Below are 11546 nucleotides of genomic sequence, written 5' to 3'. Positions count from 1 at the left end.
CATCCACAAGATCTTCTGTCTGCTCCCCTGGCTATAGAGTCTCCAAAGACAACAGCTCTCGTCTTCTCCGTCCCACTCTTCTGCACCACCGGGTCAGACTCAGTGCCGGAGGCCCTACCACCGTGGCTCACACCTGGTCGGTCGTCCCCGCCAACAGTATCCAGGACGGTAAACTTATTATTCAGGGGAATGGCTACAGGGGTGCTCTGCACTACCCGTCTGCGCACCTTCACTTTCCCCCCTCTGACTGTCACCCAACGACCTGCTTCCAACAGCCTAGGTGTGACTACCTCCCTGTAGCTCTCATCTATGACTGCCTCATTCTCCCTTATGAGTCAAAGGTCATCCAGCTGCTGCTCCAGATTCCTTACACGGTCTTCCAGATCGCCCAGCCGTATGCACTTCTGGCAGATGCGACTCTGCGGGAGAGGGGCGTTCCCCCAAGACTGCCACATCTCACATGAGAGGCACATCACCGTCTCAGGAGGCATTGTAAACACTAACTGCGAGCAAGCTTGTCCTCTGCCTCTTCTCGTCGAAGCCTCTCGAGTCAAAGCCTCAAATCTCCACTCCTTCACTGGCCCACTCACTCACTGGCCACTTTCCACAGGCCACTCTGCTTGAGCTACCCCTCTATTTATCTGTTTGAGCTTTTCACTTGACACTGAGGAATTTAAAATTGCTGACCTTCTCTACCTCTGACCCCACCCCCCAATGACGACTGGCTTGTGGACCTCTGGCTTCCTCCTACTGAAGTCAATAATCAGCTCCTTGGTCTTTCTGACCCTGAGTGAGAGGTTGTCATTGTGGGATCACTCAACCACTTGCCTAAGGAATCACATGCTAAGTGAAAGTAAATGGGTTTGGTACCTGATGGTCAGCTTAGATATGGTAGGTGGAAGGGCCTGTTGTTATGCTCCTTGACTCCAACACTCTATAGCAGAGACTTATCAGTCGCTATTTTAAATAAACTTCAGACATTATCCAGCAGTTGTCCTCTTCTCAAATTGAAGATCTCTACGTAAATCTTTTGAAAATGTATGAAGCAAAAGTGAAATAAACATTCTTCTCATCATGGAATTTATGAGAAATTTCTCATTGCAAGTAAGGACACAGAAGGACTCCACAAAAATTTATCTTCAATTGGTGGCATAAAATATTCCATACCACACTTTTCCTCAAATATTGACGTTATTAACTTTACACTCTATCCCTGAAATTAATACTGTAATGAGCTATAGCTACTACATAGCACTTTAGGATTCTACCTGGGGCTGATATGCTAGACAAACATTTTTAATATAATATAGTATAATACTTAATATAATCAAACAGATAATAACATCAATGATTAAGGATCTTAGTTATTGGTAAAATGGTAATAAATTTTAATAACCTATGAATGTTTGCATAAGAATCAATGTGTGTAACATTGTTTATTCCTTTTGCTAAGTATCTTTGAGAATCCTGTGGTTATAAGAACCAAATGCACTTCACAATGGCCTCTGCACCACTCCTCTGTCAGCAGAAGATTGGTAGAGTAAATGGGTCATTAAATTCTTAGCAGCTTGCCCTTGACTAAAATAACCTTATATTCCCAGATCTGCCATTATTCAAAAAGAATACCTCTGTACAATTGTCATGCCCTGATATATTTTATTGGAATAAATTATTGCAGATTAAATTCATATAAGTAAATTTATATTGAAATCTGCAATTCTCTTAACTGAGGAAATATTGGAAAAAGCATGGCTTGGATCAGCAGGCCACTAGAAATAGTAAGAACTTGCTCCCTTTTACTTTTTTAAAAATCAGAATTCATATTGGACTTAATTCCTTAGCTTCTGAACACCTGGAATATTGCATTTCCTTTGCTGCATCTGTTCACTTTAATTTGACTGCAGTTTAACTGTCAGAGAATGCATGTGTTTGTATGTTTGTGCATTTGGAACATCCTGCAGTTAATCTGTGTTGTTTTAAATGCTTTCTCCAGTTATATCCTCCACGGTTCTACTCAGCAGCTCCCCATCAATTTTGTTTCCCTTCTAACCTTCAATTCTCTCTTCTATCCTCAGTAAGCCTACCACTTGCCCTTTCTATATTTAATATATTTAAAATTTGTCTGGGGGAATCCAGGTAATTGTTGTGTGTTAATGTGGGAGAAAATAATCTTCTGCTTGTTTTCAGATGTCTTTGCAATAGTTCCTGCAACAGTTTGCTAATATTTGGGTGCCATGTCTTTGTTCCCTGGTTCTATTTCTTGGCATCATACTTGCACAAATTGTCAACAGCAGAACAACTCCTATTAATGAATAACACAGTTGCTGATTATTACAGCATTATCAGTCCTAACAAATACTGAATACTCAGAAACAATATTAGTTAAAAGACTAATCACACTAAATGTGCAATGATAAAGAGACCATACTGACTATTGCACGTGTTCACAGCTTGCTCAAACTGATGGTTGACCCTTCCATAATAAGCAGATGAATTAGGCTATCTAGTCCATTGAGCCTGCTCGGCCATTCCTCAATTTCAACACTGATCTTCTACCAGAGCTACATTTTCCTGCACTACTCCATATCATTTCCAGGACTGTAATATCCATAAATTTATTCAATTCAGTTGTGAATGAATCCAAGGATGGAGCTTCTGCAGCTGTCAGAGTAGAAAATTTTAATGAATCTCCACCTTCTATGTGAAGAGATCTTTTCTCATCTCAATCCTGAATAACATATCCCTTTTCCTGATACTCTCCGGACTGCTCAGTCAGAAGAACCACCCTCTCTGCTTCCAGCTTGTCAAAACCTGAAATATTTTGCAAGTTTCAAAGAGATTTCCTGTCATTCTTCATATCTTGAGAGAGAGTCCAGGCCTAGCCTAATCTATGCCTCCTTATTTGCTGCTGTCATTGAAACCACTCTGATGAACCTTTGTTCTTTTTCCGGCAATTAAATTAATTTTCAATTTAGGGGACAAGACTGTCCACAGTACTCCCAGCAAACCTATCTAATTGCAACAGGACACAGTTATCAGAAACAAAATCAGAATCAGGTTTATTATCACTGGCATGTGATGTGAAATTCGTTAACTTCGCAGCAGCAGTTCAATGCAATAGATAATCTAGCAGAGAAAAAAATGAAATAAAAAATAATAATAAGTAAACAAGTAAATCAATTATGTATATTGAACAGATTTAAAGAACCGTGCAAAAACAGAAATACTGTATATTAAAAAAAGGTGAAGTAGTGTCCAAAGATTCACTGTCCATTCAGGAATCAGATGACAGAGGGAAAGAAGCTGTTCCTGAATTGCTGAGTGTGCGCCTTCAGGCTTCTGTACCTCCTACCTGATGGTAACAGTGAGAAAAGGGCATGCCCTGGGTGCTGGAGGTCCTTAATAATGGACGCTGCCTTTCTGAGACACCGCCCCCTAAAGATGTCCTGAGTACTTTGTAGGCTTGTACCCAAGATGGAGCTGATTAGATTTACAACCTTCTGCAGCTTCTTTCGGTCCTGTGAAGTATTTTACTTTATTATCGCCAAACAATTGATACTAGAGCGTACAATCATCACAGCGATATTTGATTCTGCGCTTCGCGCTCCCTGGAGTTCAAATCAATAGTAAGTATTAAAAATTTAAATTATAAATCATAAACAGAAAATAGAAAAGGGCAAGTAAGGTAGTGCAAAAAACCGAGAGGCAGGTCTGGATATTTGGAGGGTATGGCCCAGATCCGGGTCAGGGTCCATTCAGCAGTCGTATCACAGTTGGAAAGAAGCTGTTCCCAAATCTGGCCATACGAGTCTTCAAGCTCCTGAGCCTTCTCCCAGAGGGAAGAGGGACGAAAAGTGTGTTGACTGGGTGGGTCGTGTCCTTGATTATCCTGGCAGCACTGCTCCGACAGCGTGCAGTGTAAAGTGAGTCCAAGGACAGAAGATTGGTTTGTGTGATATGCTGGGCTGTGTTCACGATCTTCTGCAGCTTCTTCCAGTCTGGACAGGACAATTTCCATACCAGGTTGTGATGCAGCCTAGAAGAATGCTTTTTATGGTGCATCTATAAAAATTAGTGAGGGCTTTAGGGGACATGCCAAATTTCTTTAGCTTTCTCGGGAAGTAAAGGCACTGGTGGGCCTTCTTGGCAGTGAACTCTGCTTGGTTGGACCAAGTCAGGTTATTTGTGATATTGACCCCAAGGAACTTAAAGCTTTTGACCTGTTCCACTTGCGCACCACCGATGTAAATGGGGTCATGCGGTCCGCTACTCCTTCTGAAGTCAACAACCAATTCCTCGGTCTTGCTGACGTTGAGGGATAGCTTATTGTCTTTGCACCATGCCACCAGGTTCTTAATTTCCTCTCTGTACTCAAACTCTTCATTATCTGAGATATGGCCTACAATTGTGGTGTCATCAGCAAACTTATATATTGAGTACGATGGAAACGTGTTACACAATCATGGGTGTACAGTGAGTACAGCAGGGGGCTGAGTACACAGCCTTGTGGGGCACCGGTGCTCAGAGTGATTGTAGAGGAGAGCTTGTCCCCTCTTTTTACAGCCTTGGTCCTGTCTGTGAGGAAGTTGAAGATCCAGCTGCAGATCTGAGTGCTAAGGCCAAGGTTCCGGAGCTTAGGAATCAGTTTATTTGGAATGATGGTGTTAAAGGCAGAGCTGTGTCAATGAGAAGGAGCCTTACATATGCGTCTTTATTCTCCAGGTATCCTAAGGAGGAATGTAGGGCCAGAGAGATGGCATCTGACCTGTTGCTCCAGTAGGCGAATTGCAAAGCGTCGAGGTTGACCGGTAGGCTGTGGTTGATGTGTGCCATAACCAATCTCTCGAAGCACTTCATAGCAATTGATGTCAGAGCCACAGGTCGATAGTCATTCAAGCATGTCACCTTGCTCTTCTTCGGCACCGGGATTATCGTTGCCTTCTTAAAACAGTAGCCCCTCAATAGCAGACAGTGATGCAACCTGTCAGAATGCTCTCCATGGTACATCGATAGAAGTTTTTGAGTGTATTTGTTGACATGGCAAATCTCTTCAAACTCCTAATAATGTATAGCCGCTGTCTTGCCTTCTTTATAACTACATCGATATGTTGGGACCAGGTTAGATCCTCAGAGATCTTAAGACCCAGGAACTTGAAGCTGCTCACTCTCTCCACTTCTGATCCCTCTATGAGGATTGGTATGTGTTCCTTCATCTTACCCTTCATAAAGTCCACAATCAGCTCTTTTGTCTTACTGTCAGTGAGTGACAGGTTGTTGCTATGGCACCACTCAAATCCTCTTGCCATAGGAGGTACCATCAGCCTTCCTGAATGATTGCTACAGTAGCATGTTAGCTTTCAATGGTTTTAAGATGGCACCTCGGTCTCACTGAATATCAACATTTACTAATCAGTCACAGTTTGAAAAAAATACTCTGCTTTTCTGTTTTGTACACCAAGGTAGGTAATAGATTTTTGGATATTAGTATTCCACTTGCCACACTCTTGCCCACTCACTGAGCTCAAGTACTTAAAGCCTCTTTACGTCCTCCTCCCTACTCAATCCCAATGATCTGAATATCATCACTGAATTTAGGAATATGACATTAGATGTCCTGAGTCATTTTGTTAACACAGGATAGGAATAGCTGGGCTCAAGCTCTTCATCACATGTTCTCGATATTAATTGCTTTCTTATTTACTATTATTATTTAGTTGTCTTTGTTCTTTTTGTATTTGCACAATTTGTTGCCTGTTGCACTTTGGCTGTTTGTAGGATTTTGTGAAGAAAACATGTGAGATCTGTTTTATGTACGAAACAAAAGCAGCTGCTTTATACTGACATCATTACATCACACACCATCTCTCAAAGTGAACTCAACTCAATGGCGGTGTTTGTGAATTATGTAAAACAGTTTCTATCATGAATAATATGTGTCATCTGTCACCCAGCACATTACCCTACACAGGCCTCCCCAAGAGTTCTCCAAAACTGGCATTGTGAGTCTGTCCGAAGCTCATACGAGCCTCCTAACTCAGGTCCTAAGTGCTTTGGTTGGAGTAACAGCAGGTGCCTCTGGCTCGTGCCGGTGTGTGCTGGCACACACGTAGTCATGCTGGGGTTCGGGGATGTATGGAACCATCCAGGTCTTGGTGGGCCCATGCAGGGCGATCTACAGAAATATATTCAGGGTTACCCTTTCTATCGGCAATAAAAGTCTTTTATCCCTGTTCCAAAATGTATTGTAAGGGGGTGTTGATGTGCGTCGTGGCTGGCAAAAACAAAGTAGAACGTAGGTCAACAGGAACCGGAAAGTGCTGTAGACCATGATGGGAGGTAGGAATGGGTGTAAAAGAATTGACCTTACTGAGGAAGGTGGCACGCTGCTGAGATGTCAACCCGGTGGTTGAGGCTTGAGGAATAAAATCATCAGCTGGCACCCGTGGCAGCTCACTCACTTGTCCATCAGGGAGGCCCTCAGAGCAGCCTCTAAGGAAAGGTAAGATCATTCGCACAGGTCATTGGACTGCAGGTGTTGCACTTTCATGCCGAGGTCTGGGCCATTGCAGCCGAGAGCTCTGATGTGAATTAAGAACAGTGGTTGGAAGAAATTTCAGATGGGGTGGCAAACCGAGTGACCCAGATGTTGCTAAAAGTTCAAGCCACATCCGCTGCTGTTGTTGCTGCTAGAGGGACAACCTCTGTTCACCTGCAGATATGGTCCACCATGGTAAGGAGATGCATGAAACCATGGGGGGGGGGTGGAAGGGGGTGGGGAAAGGGCCAACCAGTTCCACATTGATGTGATCAAACTGACTTGCAGGGTCCTCGAAAGATGCTGATGGTGCCCGAACCTGACGGTTAATTTTCACCTGCTGACACACAACACAGTCTGCATTCCAGTCTCACATGTCCTTCCTAAGGCCATACCACACAAGCATTAAAACAACCAGTTTCTGTGAAGCCTTCCTGTCTGGATGTGAGCGGTTATGAATGGCATTAAAAGTATTTGGCAGGCACTATGGAGTGAGGGCAACCAGTTGAGACATCGCACAGAAGAGAAACTCCTGCATCCCTGAATTTGTCGCCAGCCAACCACAGGCCCATGACTGCTGTCCGGCAAGCCGGGACCTCTGGTTTGGTAGCTTGGTCAACTGCCATGCCGGCATAGTCAACCCCTACATGTATGCCATCGATGGCGGGTCATCAGAGGCAATCAGCTACAGCATTATTTTCCTCTTCGATAAGTTGTATGTGAGTCATGAATTCTGAAATGTCGGTCAAGTGGCCTCGCTGACATGCAGACCAAGGGTTTGACACTTTGGCCACCGCGTGCAAGAAGGGTTTATGGTCAACAAAAGCTGTGAAATGCCAGACCTCCAGTAGAAAAGGAAAACCGCAGACAGCCAGATCGAGATTGAGAAACTTACAATCAAATGTTCTGTATTTCCTCTCTGAGGAGTGCAGGGGGTGAGGTTGCGGAGCTGCCGGCCAAAGAAGGCAAGAAGCTGCCATACCCCTCCCGCTAACTGTTCATGCACAGCACCCACAGCAACGTCTGAGGCATCAGTAGTGATGGCCATTGGTGTGTTAAGGAGTGGATGCCGATAGGGTCACGTTTGAAAGAGCTCATTTGGTGCTGTCAAATGCTCTGGTTAGGTCTGCTGACCACTCAAGTATACAATTAGGGGTACTGTCTTTAAGGGCATTATATAAGTGGAATGAAACTGTTAGAAATTCACCATACCAAATATCTCTTAGAGTGCTTTGGTAATGTGGGACAGTGGAAATTTTATAATAGCAGCAACTTTCGATGGCCGGTGTATTGCACTTACTGCAGAGATGCAATGGCCAAGAAAGTCAATTGCAGACAACATGAACTGACATTTAGTGGGGTTAATACTCAGCCCATTTTGGCTTAAGCACTTGAAAGGTGTTCAGAGATGTGATAAGTGTTTGGTTTGGATGTACTGGTGACAAGCAAGTCATCCAGGCAAACAAAGAAAATCTTTTAACACAAGAGACCATTAGTCACTGGAAAGTCTGTGCTGTGCTTTTTAGCCCAAATGGCATGTGCAGAAACTCAAGTAGGGGTTATAACAGCAGTTCTGGGAATGTCCTCATTGCACACAGACATCTGATTGTAACCCCTGACTAAATCCACTTCAGAAAATATTATCTTTCCAGATAAACGTGCCAAAAAGTCTTGAATATATGGGACCAGATAACGATCAGGTGGTGGTGGTCTTGTGAAGGCAACCTTGCCACATGGACCACAACCACCATCGGGTTTAGGGACCATGTGGAGGGGTGAAATTCAAGGGATATTCGACCTGCATACAATGCAAAGCATTTCCCTGTCAGTAAACTTAGCCTTTGCATTGTTCCTCTTCGTACTTTGTGACACATCAGGCGGCAACCTTGTCATTCCTTTAGCATGTCTGTTCTTTCCCATGAATCCCAGTTGCTAGGTCAATGCTCAGCCCAGCTGATGAAGGGTTCGGGCCTGAAACTTTGACTGTTCTTTTCCATGGATTCTTCCTCCAGTGTGTTGTGAGTGTTGCACTGACCCCAGCATCTGCAGATTATTTTGTGTTAAGTGTGCAGGTAGCTGCCTGGACTTGAAGCTGGGGCCACTCGCCTCGAAGTTCGGTGCAGATACCACTACACCGCCGGGCGCCTTCGCCTTCGCGCTTGCCAGCTTTCCTCAGTCCAGCCTAGGTGCACAGACGTGGACCAGCGATTCACTTGTGGAAATGTAGTGCCCACGTTTTGTGACTGTAGTGGAAAATGTGGGCTTGGTAAGGTTAGGGAATTTCCCCATCAGGTGAGTGAATTTACACATTGTGGTGCAAGTGCCATACAGAATTATCATAGGAAATTTACTGGAGGTACAGGGTTTTGACCCAAAGAACATCTGCAAGCCTGCTTTTCTTTAGATTTATTGACAGTCCTTTGGCGCACAGAAAATTTGCACTGAGCAGAGGTCTAGCATCTTTAGTCAAGACAAAGTCCCATGCATAGCAGAGCATCACCTATTGTGTCCCATAAGTCCAGATCCTGCTGCCACTCTCGGCCTCCAGCGAGGCTCCATCACTCTCTGCCTTACAATCAACTGGCAACACACTCACTTGAGCACCTGTGTCACACAGGAAGCGTTGCCCTTAAGGGGTGACCGTAATGAACAATAGATGGCCCTGGCAGCTGGAACCCATGGTGTTCACAGTCCCCTGTCGTCCCGATGCGCAGGCACTGTAAAAGCTGCAGGGCAGTTGGCACTTCTTGGCATTCATGCCGAAGCGTGAGTGGTAAAAACACAGATCCACCAGTGTCTGGTTTGGAGCTGCGGACAGGAATCTGCTGGCAGGGCCTAGTGAGACAGGGAAAGGTGTAGGAACAATGCATCTCTGCTCAGATGAGTGTAGGCTGCCAGCCATTTTAGCAAGCTCCCTGTAGTCCTTCATGTGTGTATTAGTGGGGACTGTGTGGACTTGATCAGGCATTTGTTGCAGAAAGAGTTCTTTAAAAATAAAACAAGGATAGTGATTGCCCATGAGAGATAGCATGTGGTCCATCAGTTCTGAAGGCCTAGTGTCACCCAGGTCAGGGAAGGAGAGCAACTGTTTGACTCAGACAGTCTAAAGGTTTGCAATAGGTAAGCTTTCAGAGTGACATAACTTCTAGTAGACTCAGCACTCTGGCAGCAATGCAACTACTTAGCGATGCCACAACGTAGTAACATTTGGCACTGTCTGCAATGGTTTCCTGCAGCATGAACTGCGCTTCCACCCATGAAAACTGTACAATAGTGTGCTGTTCCCAAAACTATTCAGCACAAAATGACGGCGTTGGTCAATATGTCGTTGAGCACCTCTGGGATCATCGGACAGTGTCAGAGCCACCATTGTAGGATTTTGTGAATAAAACATGTGCGAGTCATTTTATGTGCCTAAAAAAAGACCGAGTCCTTTACTTTTAAACCCCAAAAGTGGTCACCTTATACTGACATCATTACCTCAGACACCATCTCTTAAAGTGAACACAACAACTCAGTGACGGTGTTATGGATTATGTGGAACAGTTTCTATTATGAACAATATGTGTCATCTGTCACCCACTACATTAACCAACAGTTTGTCCATTGTGTGTGGTTTTTCATTGATTCTGTTTTGTTTCTTTGTATTTGCTGTGAATGCCCACAAGAAAGTGAACCTGGAGATAGTATATGGAGACATATATAGTTTGATAATAAATTTATTTTGAACTTTGAGCATCAGACTTCGAAACATCAATTCCAACAGAACCTCACTACTCACAGCCTGCCAATATGAGACAGAGACGTGTTTAATCATATTCTTTTCTTTCTCAATCCAGGCCAGTACATTACACCAATCCCACGTGTTCTAACCTTGAAATGGACCACATTTGCATTGCCGGTCTTTTTCTCTTTACATACCTAGAGAGGCTTCTGCAGTCTACTTGCAAGCTTTCCATTGCTTTCTTTGCAAATTCTAATTCTTTTTTTAAAATCAATTTCTTGGTCCCATTCTGTTGAGGTCTATACTGCTTCTAACCCTCAGGTTTACAGCTATTTCTGGCAACTTCACTGTCTCTTCCTTTGGATTTACTATTATTAATTTTTCTTGTCAGCTGTGGACAGATCACTTTTCCCTTTTTTGTTATAAAATATGTTTTTTGAAATCATATACTATTTCCCCAACTACTAACCATCATACCTTTTAGCTTGGTTCTCCAATCAACCACAGTCATTTGACTCTTCTTTCCTTCAAAGTTTTCTTTGTTTTGTTTAAAGACTTCAGTTTCTGTTTGAAGGACAAAACATACAGAATCAATGAAAAATGTTATCATGTTGTGTTCATGCTTCCTAAATGTTCCTTTTCAACAAGATTAGTAACCAACACTTTCTCATTGCACAAACTGATTTAATATAGCTTTTTCGCTCATTAGTTCAGCAACATATTAGTCTAGAATACCAAAATTCAAAGTACAAAATAAATTTATCATCAAAGTACATAAATATACAACCCTGAGATTTATTTTTCTTACACTATATATAAGAGAAACAACAATGAAAGACCTCACCCAGCAGGATAAACAATGTGCAAATGACAACAAATTGCACAAATACAAGAAGTAAAAAAAAATGAAAAAAAAAAGCAATAAATACCTAGAACATGAAATGAAGAGTCCATAGGCTGTGGGAACAGTTCTGTGACGGGGTGAGTGAAGTTGAGTGAGGTTATCCCCTCTGGTTCAGGAGCCAGATGGTTGACGGGTAATAACTACTCCTGAACCTTGTGATGCAGGTCTGAAGACTCTTGTACCTTCTTCCTGAGGACAACAGTGAGAAGAGAGCAATTCCTAAATGGTGGGGTCCTTGATGATAGATGTTGCATTCCTGCCACAGCGCTCCATGTATATATTCTCAATGGTAGGGATGGTTTTACCTGTGATGGACTGGGTCGTACACCTTGCAAGAATTTGTCCTTAATTTCATGACCACTAATTTGACTTGTCCAGTCTGT

At 43.3% G+C, this 11546-nt stretch overlaps 1 long non-coding RNA gene across 1 annotated transcript; it reads right to left on the bottom strand.

Moving 5' to 3' along the window:
* Positions 1 to 955: 955 nt before the first annotated feature.
* Positions 956 to 11292, bottom strand: LOC134347681 (uncharacterized). The gene is made up of 3 exons (XR_010018229.1): positions 11189 to 11292; positions 10737 to 10823; positions 956 to 1027 (listed from the first exon to the last, which is right to left on the bottom strand). It is a non-coding gene; the product is annotated as an uncharacterized LOC134347681 (long non-coding RNA).
* Between the last annotated feature and the right edge of the window lie 254 nt (positions 11293 to 11546).

The sequence above is a fragment of the Mobula hypostoma genome, chromosome 6 (genome assembly GCF_963921235.1).
Source record: "Mobula hypostoma chromosome 6, sMobHyp1.1, whole genome shotgun sequence".
Classification (NCBI taxonomy): domain Eukaryota; kingdom Metazoa; phylum Chordata; class Chondrichthyes; order Myliobatiformes; family Myliobatidae; genus Mobula; species Mobula hypostoma.
Note: the sequence above shows the minus strand (reverse complement) of the source record. Positions and strands in the feature narration are given on the sequence as shown.